This window comes from Carettochelys insculpta, chromosome 3 (assembly GCF_033958435.1).
Source record: "Carettochelys insculpta isolate YL-2023 chromosome 3, ASM3395843v1, whole genome shotgun sequence".
Lineage (NCBI taxonomy): Eukaryota > Metazoa > Chordata > Testudines > Carettochelyidae > Carettochelys > Carettochelys insculpta.
In genome coordinates this window covers 151,817,956-151,830,345 of record NC_134139.1, presented here as the reverse complement: position 1 = coordinate 151,830,345, position 12,390 = coordinate 151,817,956, and the positions used below count along the sequence as shown (strand labels likewise).

The following is a 12,390-nucleotide window of genomic DNA, read 5'->3' as shown; positions in this document are numbered from 1 at the left end:
AATTATCTGAATTTGCAGTGATTCATATAATATACCTCATGTTAAAAGGGAAAACTCTAACTTGTTAATGAAAAAATGGCATTTAGGACAAGAGGAAATAATTTTCTTTGCTGCAGAGCTCTGAATATGAGGGGGAAAGAGTCTAATTTTTCTCTCTTTGTTTTAGATAAATACTCTCATAGAACTCTCTTGACAGAACTAATGCCATTAGTGGTTTTTCAAAGTGGCTTAGTTTGTAGGAGATATTTTTTAGACTAAGCACTTATATTTCATACAGCAAAGTCTTGAAGTGAAAAAGGACTATTCATATATTCGCATTTTTAAGCTCTAAAGAGGAACTTCAACTTGTGGTTACAGAGCTGGTTTAATATTTTATAGGCTTCTTCAGTATTCCTTTGAAAGGATAGTCTTGTCTTGAGTCAGGATCTGGGAGTCTTCAGAGACTTCCAGGTTGCAGATGTTTTCAGCAGGACTGAGCTTGTCTAACTGAAAAACAGGCAGCATTTTTACAAAATTCCAAAACCCTTGATTTGTCTGAAATCTTGTGTACTAACTTCAACCTAGAGCCTATATTTATGGGTCACTTGTAAACCTCTGAAGAAAACACACACCGACCCAAAACAAAAAGCAGTCAAGTAGCACTTTAAAGACTAGCAAAATAGTTTATTAGGTGAGCTTTCGTGGGACAGACCCACTTCTTCAGACCAGAACAGACTCAATATTTAAGACACAGAGAACCAAAAACAGTAAGCAAGGAGGACAAATCAGAAAAAGATAATCAAGGTGAGCAAATCAGAGAGTGGAGGGTGGGGGAGATCAAGAATTAGATTGAGCCAAGTATGCAGACGAGCCCCTATAGTGACTCAGAAAGTTCCCATCACGATTTAAACCATGTGTTAATGTGCCGAATTTGAATATAAATGTCAGCTCGTCCACTTCCCTTTCTAAAACGGAGCGATAATTTCTCTTCAGTAACACACATACCTTGAGGTCATTGACAGAATGCCCCATTCCATTAAAATGTTGACTAACTGGTTTGTGGATCTGGGGTGTTTTGATGTCTGTTTTGTGCCCGTTGACCTTTGTCTAAGGGAGTTAGAAGTCTGTCCAATATACAAAGCATCTGGGCATTGTTGGCACATGATGGCATATATGATGTTAGTAGGGGAGCATGAGAAAGTGGCCGTGATTCTGTGAGTAACCTGGTTAGGTCCAGTGATGGTATTTCCAGAGAAGATATGTGGACAAAGCTGGCAGCAGGCTTTGTTGCAGGGAAAGGTTCCAGGACTGGTGTTCCTGGGGTATAGACTGTGTCTGTTACTAAGGATCCTCATGAGGTTGGGAGGTTGTCTGTAGGAGAGAACAGGCATGTCACCCAGGGCCTTCTGGAGTGTAGCATCCTGATTAAGAATAGGTTGTAGGTCTTTAATAATTCATTGCAGTGGTCTGAGTTGGGGGCTGTAGGTGGTGATCAGGGGTGTTCTGTTCTTGGCTTTTTTGGGGTGATCTTGGAGTAGCTCGTTTCTGGGTATGCGTCTGGCCCTGTCAATTTGTTTTTTTACTTCTCCTGGTGGGTAATTCAGGTTTATGAATATTTGGTAAAGTTCTTGTAGTTTTTGGTCTCTGTCAGTTGGATCAGAGCAAATGTGATTATACCTAAGAGCTTGACTGTAAACAATGGATCTAGTCACGTGTGCAGGATGGAAACTAGAAGGGTGTAGATAAGTATAGCAATCAGTAGGTTTTCGGTACAGTGGGGTACTGATCAGGCCATCCTTGATTAGTACCTTAGTGTCCAGGAAATGTATCTCTTGCATGTTGTAATCGAGGCATAAGTTGATGGTGGGGTGTAAATTGTTAAAGTCTCTGTGGAATTCTTCTAGAGCCTCTGTACCATGGATCCAAATCATAAAGATGTCATCAATGTATCTTAAGTAGAGGAGTGGTAATAGGGGACAAGAGCTGAGGAATCGTTGTTCCAGGTCAGCCATAAATATATTAGCATATTGTGGGGCCATGCGGGTGCCCCTAGCAGTTCCACTAATCTGGAGGTATAAATTGTCTCCAAAATGGAAATGACTGTGTGTGAGAACAAAGTTACAGAGGTCAGACACCAGAATGGCTGTGGTGGCATCAGGGATGGTGTTCCTGATTGCTTGTAATCTGTCTTTATGTGGAATATTAGTGTACAGAGCCTCTACATCCATTGTGGCAAGGATGGCGTTATCAGGAACTTTTCCAATGTTTTGTAATTTCCTGAGGAAGTCGGTGGTATCTCAGATACAGCTGGGAGCGTTGGTAGCATAGGGTTTGAGGAGGGAGTCCACGTAACTGGATAGTCCGGTGGTAAGGGTGCCAATACCTGAAATGATAGGGCGTCCAGGGTTTCCAGGTTTGTGGAAGTAAATAGAATAATCCAGGCTGCGGCTCAGATGGTGTGTCTGAGTTAATGAGGTCCCAAGTAGCAGCAGGGAATTCCTTCAGTAGCTGTTGTAATTTCCTTTGGAATTCCAAAGCGGGATCAGCGGAGAGAGGTCTGTAAAATGTGGTGTTGGAGAGTTGTCTGGCTGCCTCCTGTTCATAGTCTGACTTATTCAGGATGACAACAGCACCCCCTTTGTCAGCTGGTTTGATTATGATGTCTTGGTTATTTTTGAGACTCTGGACAGCATAGCGTTCAGCATAGTTGAGATTGTGTCTCATTTGGCATTGTTGGTGTATGATATCAGACTGAGCACGGTTGGAACCTTTCCCTGCAACAAAGCCCGCTGACAGCTTTGTCCACATATCTTCTCTGGAAATACCATCACTGGACCTAACCAGGTTACTCACAGAATCACGGGCACTTTCTCATGCTCCTCTACTAACATCATATATGCCATCATGTGCCAACAATGCCCAGATGCTTTGTATATTGAACAGACTTCTAACTCCCTTAGACAAAGGGTCAACGGGCACAAAACAGACATCAAAACACTCCAGATCCACAAACCAGTTAGTCAACATTTTAATGGAATGGGGCATTCTGTCAATGACCTCAAGGTATGTGTGTTACTGAAGAGAAATTATCGCTCCATTTTAGAAAGAGAAGTGGACGAGCTGACATTTATATTCAAATTCGGCACATTAACACATGGTTTAAATCGTGATGGGAACTTTCTGAGTCACTATAGGGGCTTGTCTGCATACTTGGCTCAATCTAATTCTTGACCTTCCCCCCCCACCCCTCCCCTCTCTGATTTGCTCACCTTGATTATCTTTTTCTGATTTGTCCTCCTTGCTTACTGTTTTTGGTTCTCTGTGTCTTAAATATTGAGTCTGTTCTGGTATGGCTATGGTCTGAAGAAGTGGGTCTGTCCCACGAAAGCTCACCTAATAAACTATTTTGCTAGTCTTTAAAGTGCTACTGGACTGCTTTTTGTTTTGATAGTGAATAGACTAGCACGGCTTACTCTCTGTTACACACCTACCCAGTGTCCTGTGCTGCACTACTCCCTATTTGCAGTCATGTAGTTTACATTTATTGGGTTGTTCTTAAAAATACAAAAGAAAAAAAAGTTTACTTGTTTTTGGATGCATTTTCATTCTTTGAGGCTGATAGAAGCAAAATCTCCCCTTGCCAGTTAAGATTTAATAATAATTACACCAAGGCAACCAAGAGATGAGAAAGTTACTAAGAGTGTAATAGTAAGAACTGAATAATCTTATTAATTATGATAGGTTTTAGCGAAAAAGAAATAATATATTAATTACTATTTTGTAAGTTGGCAACCACTGAAGAAAACCACAATAGCTTAATTTTGAATAAATCCTAGTAGCAAACTGTTTATCATTTTTGCCTGTGTTTAAATGATTTGCTAGTCAAACACAATAATGCAAAAAGTGAAATACTTATATGAGTTGGCTGGTCTCTTATTAGAATAAATCCTGTGACCATATTATTATATTTTAAAACATGGGGGTTTATACAGACTTCAGGAAAAAAACAGCTGCACTATACTTTTAAAATCCTTGAGGCTTCAAAACATAATAGCCATTAAAGAGTTTGAAATATACAAAAATACTACATATCAATAAAACACGATAGGCAAATGCTGATTGATCTTCATGAAAAGAGGTGAGCCAGAAGAATTAAAATTCCAATTAAAGTGCTTTTTAAATAGGTAATTAAGGTTTTTCTTGTATATAACTATGAAATTCCACTGCTGTTTCTGGTAATTTATCTGTAAAAACTCTAATTTGTGTCACTTGCCTTTTGTACCCTTGGGGGATCCTACTTTACATTGGTTGTGCACTCGCAGCTCCTACTGAAAATGATGGGAGATCTGCATGCAAAAGGCATGCTGGGACCTTGGAGCGATTTACACTTTAGAAAGTGTGTGTGGATTTCATTTGGTAACAGTTATTGTTAGGTGCCATTAAAAGGAATTCAGAATCCTACCTTACAGAATCCTTAATAATAGCAATATAAAACTTCAAAACACTTTAATATTATATTGCTGAGTCCCTTGAACATGAAATATTTTGCTCAATTTAGTGGACAAAAATCAGTATTTGTGATTTTATTTTAATAGCAGCTTAAGAGTAACTAACAGCACTTCAAGCCATTAAAGCAACATTGCTATGAAAGTAATCATGATCAGAGTGCTTCTGATAGGAATGTTATGAGAACAAATGGTCTTTATAGTGTCACCTTTAAATTATTTTAAGACGTCTGCATTAATATCCAATACAAAAAATTAAATTGCTTTTTTGAGAGGTTGAATTGTACATTGTGGTTAAGCTGATAGGGTTTGGAATACCAGTTACGCTTTACCTTCTTTGGCCAATGGCTTATTTGAGAAGGTTGCTATTCAGTAAATAAAGGTCTAACTTCTGTATTTATTTCCTGCTCCATGTTTTGAGAGCGTTTAAATGGACTTTGTAGTTATCTGCATAGACTGTACTTTCATATTCTGTTTATGTTGGGTTTTTTGCAATTATCTTCCCTTTTGCAAATAGATGCACAATAACTTTAGCTGTGATACTACCCAGTCAAATACCAATTAGTGTTATTGATATTTGAATAAGGAAATATTCTATTAATGTTAAAATGATTAGACATGTTCATGATAGACCACATTAATTAAAAACTGGACAGGCCATGATGCAAGACGTTCAGATTTGAGAACAAAAAAATATCTGGGATTTATCCTAAGTCAGAATTAGGTCCTTTTATCTGTTTACCAAATGATCTATGCTAGCATACTGGACAGGGACAGGACAGGTATTTTATATGGAAGGAGGTACAAGCACTGTATTATATATTATTTACAGTTGTTGAGGAAACTAAATTCTAAGGGACTAACTAAGTGCTAACTGCAGCATAAATGTAAATGCATTTGTAATCCAAACTAGTCATAATAGATAAGGCTCCCACATTAGAGGGTGGCAGGTCGGGTACACTTTCCTGGCTCCTCAAGGCCCTATGGGGCCAGCCCCAGACTGCAAATTGTGGAATGTGTTTGGGAGGGAGCCTACTACAAACTTGTACTGGGCATGAAAAAAATTATACTTCAGCCCTCATAGTACAGGTTGAACCTCCCTAAGCCAGCACCCTTCGTACCTGACCAGAGCCAGACGAGAAATTTTGCCAGACTATGGGAAGCCAATATTGTCTAGCAGCATTACCAGCACTTTCACTGCTTACTGGACTCTTAGAACACATTTGGGGTAAATTACAACTAAATAACAGCACAGAACACAGAGTCGGGACTGTTGCATGTAAACAAGCTTTATGGGACCACGGGGAGCTTGCCACACCCAAGATAAGTTGTCGTCCAACTAACTAAAATGATGCTGGATTACAAACATTGCCAGATGACAAAGTTTGGGATTACAGAGGTTCAATGTTCGTTTACAAGAGAAATCCAACCCAAATCAAAGTATCTACAGTATATAAGAACAACTTTGTGCACTCCATACCCTTTACAAATTTCTGCTTTTAACTTCTCAGCTTCTCTTATCTTCTGCCAACAGCCTGGAACTTGAAACATAGCTCTCTGTCTTTTGACCAGGACTGAATACATTTTATTTGGATGTAATTTTATTTCTCTAATGCATTTTTAAGTTAACTTTTATTTTTATAAACTAAGGGGGTGGAGAGGTGCCTGAGACCAGAATCTCCCAAAACAAAGAGTTCCCTTCAAGAACATGTTGATGAGAGAGCCTTCCATAAAGAAATCATTCACAGATGCCCTGCTGAGCTAAAGTTCACCGAACTGACACTGTTCTTACCTATAGCAGTTATATTCCACAGGCAAAACATTCTTTTGGCAAAATGCTAACAATTTCCAACTGATTCTGCTCTGTCGAAGATTAGTTTGTAAGTGCTGTGTTGTTGAATAAGCATATGTGCCAGGCAATTTGAGCTATCTTGCACCAGGCAGGATAATGTGCTTCCCTCTAATAATATTGAGTCTGGCACAATTTACCTTCACTTAGACTCCTTCCAAATATTTTTGTAGATAATTAAACATACTGTGATACAAATTTGTGTCTGAAAATTTGCATTGTCCTGGGTTAATATGTAAGCTCCATGTCTGCTGTGTGACTGACCAGTTACCATACGAGGATGAGCATACAGAAGAGAACGCAGCATGAGAGGACTCACTTACATTTGAACATTTATCCAGCTTGGTGACTGGATCTGAGAACAGAGCTGAGGCTGTGTACTCCTTCTTCCAATTCCCAGGCTTTCTCTCTGTTGGATGTGTGATGCAAGCTTTTGTGAGCATGAGAGCTCAGATATGCATGATTAGAATATAAAAATAAACATTGAACTACTCCGTTTACATTCATATGTGCTTTCACTTTTTTTTGTGCTTTTAACTTACTAGTCGACTGTGAAAAATGGGGCACAATATAGAGATGATAGCTTGTGGGAATTTAGTCTACTACTTTTGGAAATTTGGTCTCTGGCATGGAAAAAAAGAGGTTAAATTATTTGAATTAGTAAATTTATTACAGTCTTACAGTGGAGAATTTTTATTTCAACTGTAATCCTGAAAAGCAATGCAATCTAATTTCTTTCAAAAAGCAACAAGGAGTTGCAATGTTTTCAAATTTGAAACAACTTGAATGAAGTAAAATTTCCATAGAAACATCAATAATATCTTCATGTAGAGAGAACTAACAAAGACATTCATACAGGAAAATTCATGAAAGTTGTTTAGGTTTATTGGCTTTTCTGAAACATGAGTTGCTAGACCTTAATATCTAACTGTAACTCTCACAAGTTTTGTGCATTTAAATTTGTATCCTCCACGCTGTTTTAAAAATAACCTACTTCAGCAGGTTGTAATATGTACACAAGAAACATTGCTCTTATAATTTCTAATTAATTGATGCACAGTATAAAATAATAAGATTGTAGGACCCTATTCAGTATTTTGGTACATGGCTAACTCTAAGTATGTGAATAATCCCATTGTAGTCTACCCAGATTTCCAGTTTATTTTAATGCAAACTCTGTGTGCTCATAGAGTAGAATTTAGCCCCCAAATGCTTTGAACTCTTTTTGTTACCTACAGATATTTAATTCATTTTGACAAAAGTTGCATATTTTAGCAAATGCAGGAAATAATATGATCTGAGCATGAACGTTCTAGTATATAGCATGTATAATAAGATTTTTCCCTCAGTCACAGTAAAGTAAATCAGCACTTAGTGCAGAGACTGACGTTATTAGAAAAACTTTATGATTAGAAAAATTAGTTATTAAAATTATAAAATAATCAAAGATTTCTTAACTACAGTTTATACATTCTATTATAGTTATAGACTTAGAAAGTTTAATGAAAACATGCATCCCATTTCCGATTCACATTTTCTGCTTTATTCTGGGCTTCTTTGTACTTAGTTTATACTGATTTTAAAGAAAACACTTGAACCAACTTCTAATATGGTGTAAATTAATATAGCTGCACTGAAGTCTAGGGAACTACTTAGCTTTGCTCTGCTGTCAAAGCGAAAATTGTAATGCAGTTATGTCACAAAATCTGTCAAAATGTTATGGTGCTCTTTATGACATTTAAATATTAGTGCACATTCTTCTTTAAGGACACTATTTTTCTCTCAGATTTGAGTTTCAGGTCTCATATTGACATAAACGTTGCAGGTTGTTTTCATATACTCTGCAGTCATTTTGTATGTGAAAAGTTGTTATACATGGAATAAATACAGAATATGGAACAGAAAATTACAGTGCACATAAGGAATCCAGTGTGCAAACTGAAGTAGAAATAGGGTATTTTCCCTAGGACAGTCCCTTATGTAAGCTGTCCCACAGGGGTCCTGACTTTTTTAAGAAAACGGGCAAATTGTCCTGTATTTTGTGGGGCTCTGTTTCCCAGCACCCAGTGTCTGAGGACAGCAGCCTCTGCTGCCAGGGAGCCCCAAGCAGGGCAGCTTCCCAGTTCCCCTGGCACCCTGTGCTTTGGGGGCAGCACCCCCACAGCCAAGGAGTTTCTCTATGGGGAGGCTGCCCTGTTACCTGGAGCCCTGTGCCTTGGGGCAGCAGTTCCTGCTGCAGGAGAGCTCCTCCATGGGGCAGGTACCTCATTCCCTGACACTCCGCACCTCAGTGAGACAGTTCCTGTTGTGGGGAAGCTCCTCCCTGTTCCTTGGCCCCCTCTTCTGGGAGGCTGTGAAGCCCCTATTCTCAGTGTGTGCACACACCCTGCCAAGAGGATGACAAGCTCCCGTACTCTGCTCCCCTCATCGGGAGGCTCTGGAGCCCCCATCCCCAGTGCCTCACCAGGGGGCAGCCGCCTCCATCACCAAGGAACCCTGACATGTGAGAGTATCTCCAGAGGTGAATGTCCCATATTTGCCAGATGACAATGTGGTTACCCTGAGTAAAAAGACTTGAAATATGTTATACTCTGTGTTCTGCTGGAGTTGCCTATGCTTCTCTCAGGTGCCTTCAGTTATTACACTAAGCAATTTATTAAAAGTTCTATCATAGAAAGAAAACAGGGAATAAGGAAAAAATAATTTTTGCTGTTTTTCACAAAAAAAAAAACTGTGGGGAAAAAATGCATGGGGAAGCATTTGCTGCACACTTATGAGGATCATTATAAGTATTTTTGTAGGCAGAATTATGATTATTGAATTGTGGTAGAACACAAAAGCATCTTCTTTACTTTAATGTTTTTGGTTCCTGGAAACAAAAAACAACTTTTCATTTGAAAGGGACTGGAATTTTATCTAAGGTCTCTGCCCCAGGAATTAAAGTATAAAAAGAAGATTGACAGGGAGCTAAAATGCAATAGAAGTGATGAGAATCTCAAAGTATTTTAAAAACAAAACAAAAAAATTAATGCTAGCAAGAGAGTACAGAATATCCCTACCTGCTCTGCTACTTTTTATTCCATTACATTGTTGCTCGTTGTTTATATTATTTACTCCTTAAGGCCAGGACTGTCTTCCCTTACTTATGTTACATACCTAGTGCTCATCCTGAGTTGCACACCCTAATGACCCTACTTGCTAATCCAGGGGATAGTAGGAAATGAACAAATGATTGACCAGAAAGAGGATGTTTCGGGGAAAAGTCCCACTTAAGGTGTCCTGTGGTACTGTAAGCAGTTGGAAAGCAACCCCAGAACCACACTGCCATGGGCTCCTGAGGGTACACTCTAAATTAGCACTACTCTTCTCTCTAACTATCATCATGACGTGGTCAGTACTTGACTCCTTTTGACCTACAGATTGACTTGAGACTCCTGCTTAAAGGGAAAGTGTGAAACAATAACTCCAACGCTCTACAATACTGTAGTTAATATACGCTACAAGTTATATTACTGGAAATGCATAATTCATGTATGCTCAATATATTTTGCATGGGTTATATATTCTGAGGTTCCACTTTTATGTTTAAATACACTTTCAATATAGACAATATTTATCTTCTGTATTTGTATATTGAATAAGGTCCTTTGTAGAGCTGATCAGGCAATTTTCTGATGAAATCATTTTTCATTTGAAAATGCCAATTTGTCAAAACCAGAATTTCCCTTCTTTGGGAAATTTCAAAGTATATCTTTTCCTTCCAAAATTAAAAGCTTATGTGTTTGTTTTTATGAAAAATTCAGAATTTTTCATGTTTCAGAAATTGTTACTTTTGAGCAGATCTAGTCGTATAGTATTTTAGGGTTGCGTGTGTCTGAGTGAGAGATTTCTTTGTTGCAGCCTGAGTAGTCAGCATGATTCCGGTTTTGTGGAGTTGGTCAAAAATTTTCCAACAAAATGTGTTTGCATTGGAAGTCTTTGACAGATTCCTGCAGAAAGTTTACATTTTGACAATGTTGACAACATTTTATTTCACAAAAAAAAAAAAAGTTTACTTTATTAGAGTGGAACATTTTGATATTTTTTAAACAAAAGCTTTAAGGTAAGAAATTTGTTTTAATTTGACTTATATAAATAATCTGATTCAGAACATTGATTTTATGTAAACAAAATATGCAAATGATTATTTTAAATTTTTTATTTCACAGAAAATTTAATATCTTTCAATTAAGAATGGAATAGAAGTTTTAGTCTTCACCAGCTCTGCTTCAATTCCTATGTGTTTAGGTCGCCTGTCGGATCTGATTAGCATGTCAGTGAATAATTTTCCTTGTATCCTGTATAAAATGGGATGTGCAGAAATATTAGCCTACCACACAAACTGGGCCAGCTCACCCATCTTGGTTAATTTGTACATGCTACACATCAGAGTACCATTTAGATTTACAGCTGTGATCCTATGCCAGAGGTGGGCAAAATACAGCTGAGACTCTATATATGCTTTATTTCCAAATATCTGTTCATTAACTATTTATTTAAATGTTTAAAACACATCTGTAGGTGTTCATCCTTTGCCCTGGGAGCCTGTATGTTAAAATACAATATACAAAATATAGCATCAAGGACTGCTTATCCCACCTGGATACCTATATAAATATTAGAGCTGCTCAAAACTCAGAATTTTATTCCATGTGAAATTCCAGCATTTTGAAAATTTCCAAAAATGAGAGTGCTAGAAAATAATTGATTTAGAAATACTGAAACGAACATATTGAAATACTGTGTTTCAATAAGGTTATAGCACGTAATTTCAGTATGGTGAAGTTCTCTTTTTTTTTTTTTTGCACATTCTTATGTAGTATAAAAGTCAAAATAAAAGTTGAAGCAAAGCATTTCAACCTTATTGAAATAAAACATTTTGACAAAATCAGTACATCATGTTAGGTTCTATTGCTTATGCATTGTCTGAGGGAAAGTTAGTTATAACATTTTTCTACCATCTTTAATAAATGTTTATCGGCTAATATGAAAAAAACAAGCCCAGCCTCCTCTCTGCCTCAGAACACTCTTGTATTAAAGGCCTGGGAAAAGATGAGCTTTGCAGCACACTTGAAAGGTTAGCAAACCCAGGCTGTAGTACTCCAAATAATCACTGATAAAGTTGGGATTCCCCTCATGACTAATGTCTTCCACCAGCCCTAATGAGGGAAGTCAGCTGCAGCAGTCTGGCCAGGGAAGAGAAGACATTCCTTAGGTAATCAGACACCAAACTATTTAGGATATTATAAATTAAATGAACATCTGAAGTTCAGAAATTGATTGGAAGCCGGTACTTATCCTGAAGCACAGATATATTTTGCTTCCAATATAAAATCCCTCATAGTAAATGGATTATATTATGCGCTAGATTTTGTTATTGATTGATCTCAGTATGGTTTGATCTTCATCGTGTGGTGCAATGCGAATGCTTTTGGTCAAGCTTAAATTGGTCAAGTAAATGATTAATTAATAGTTGATTGAATTCATATGCTCAAGAGAACTACATATCAGCCGTGTCTACACTAGCCCCAAACTTCGAAATGGCCATGTAAATGGCCATTTCGAAGTTTACTAATGAAGCGCTGAAATACATATTCAGCGCCTCATTAGCATGCGGGCAGCCACGGCACTTCGAAATTGACGCAGCTTGCCGCTGTGCAGCTCGTCCTGATGGGGCTCCTTTTTGAAAGGACCCCAGCTACTTCGAAGTCCGCTTTTTCCCATCTGCTCACAGGAATAAGGGGACTTCGAAGTAGGTGGGGTCCTTTCGAAAAGGAGCCCCGTCGGGATGAGCCGCGCGGCGGCAAGCCGTGTCAATTTCGAAGTGCCGCGGCTGCCCGCATGCTAATGAGGCGCTGAATATGTATTTCAGCGCTTCATTAGTAAACTGCGAAATGGCCATTTCGAAGTGTGGGGCTAGTGTAGACGTAGCCATCGTGTCTTAAGTTATAGAAATGTTGCATTTATTCTACGTAATGTGCCCAGAAGTGTTAGGCACATAAAATAAATTCTAAAATG

At 38.2% G+C, this 12,390-nt stretch overlaps 1 protein-coding gene across 1 annotated transcript in view; it reads left to right on the top strand.

Moving 5' to 3' along the window:
- KCNQ5 (potassium voltage-gated channel subfamily Q member 5) overlaps positions 1-12,390 on the top strand; it is a 459,915-nt gene that overhangs the window by 146,170 nt on the left and 301,355 nt on the right. The gene's annotated exons all lie outside the window — the stretch shown is intronic.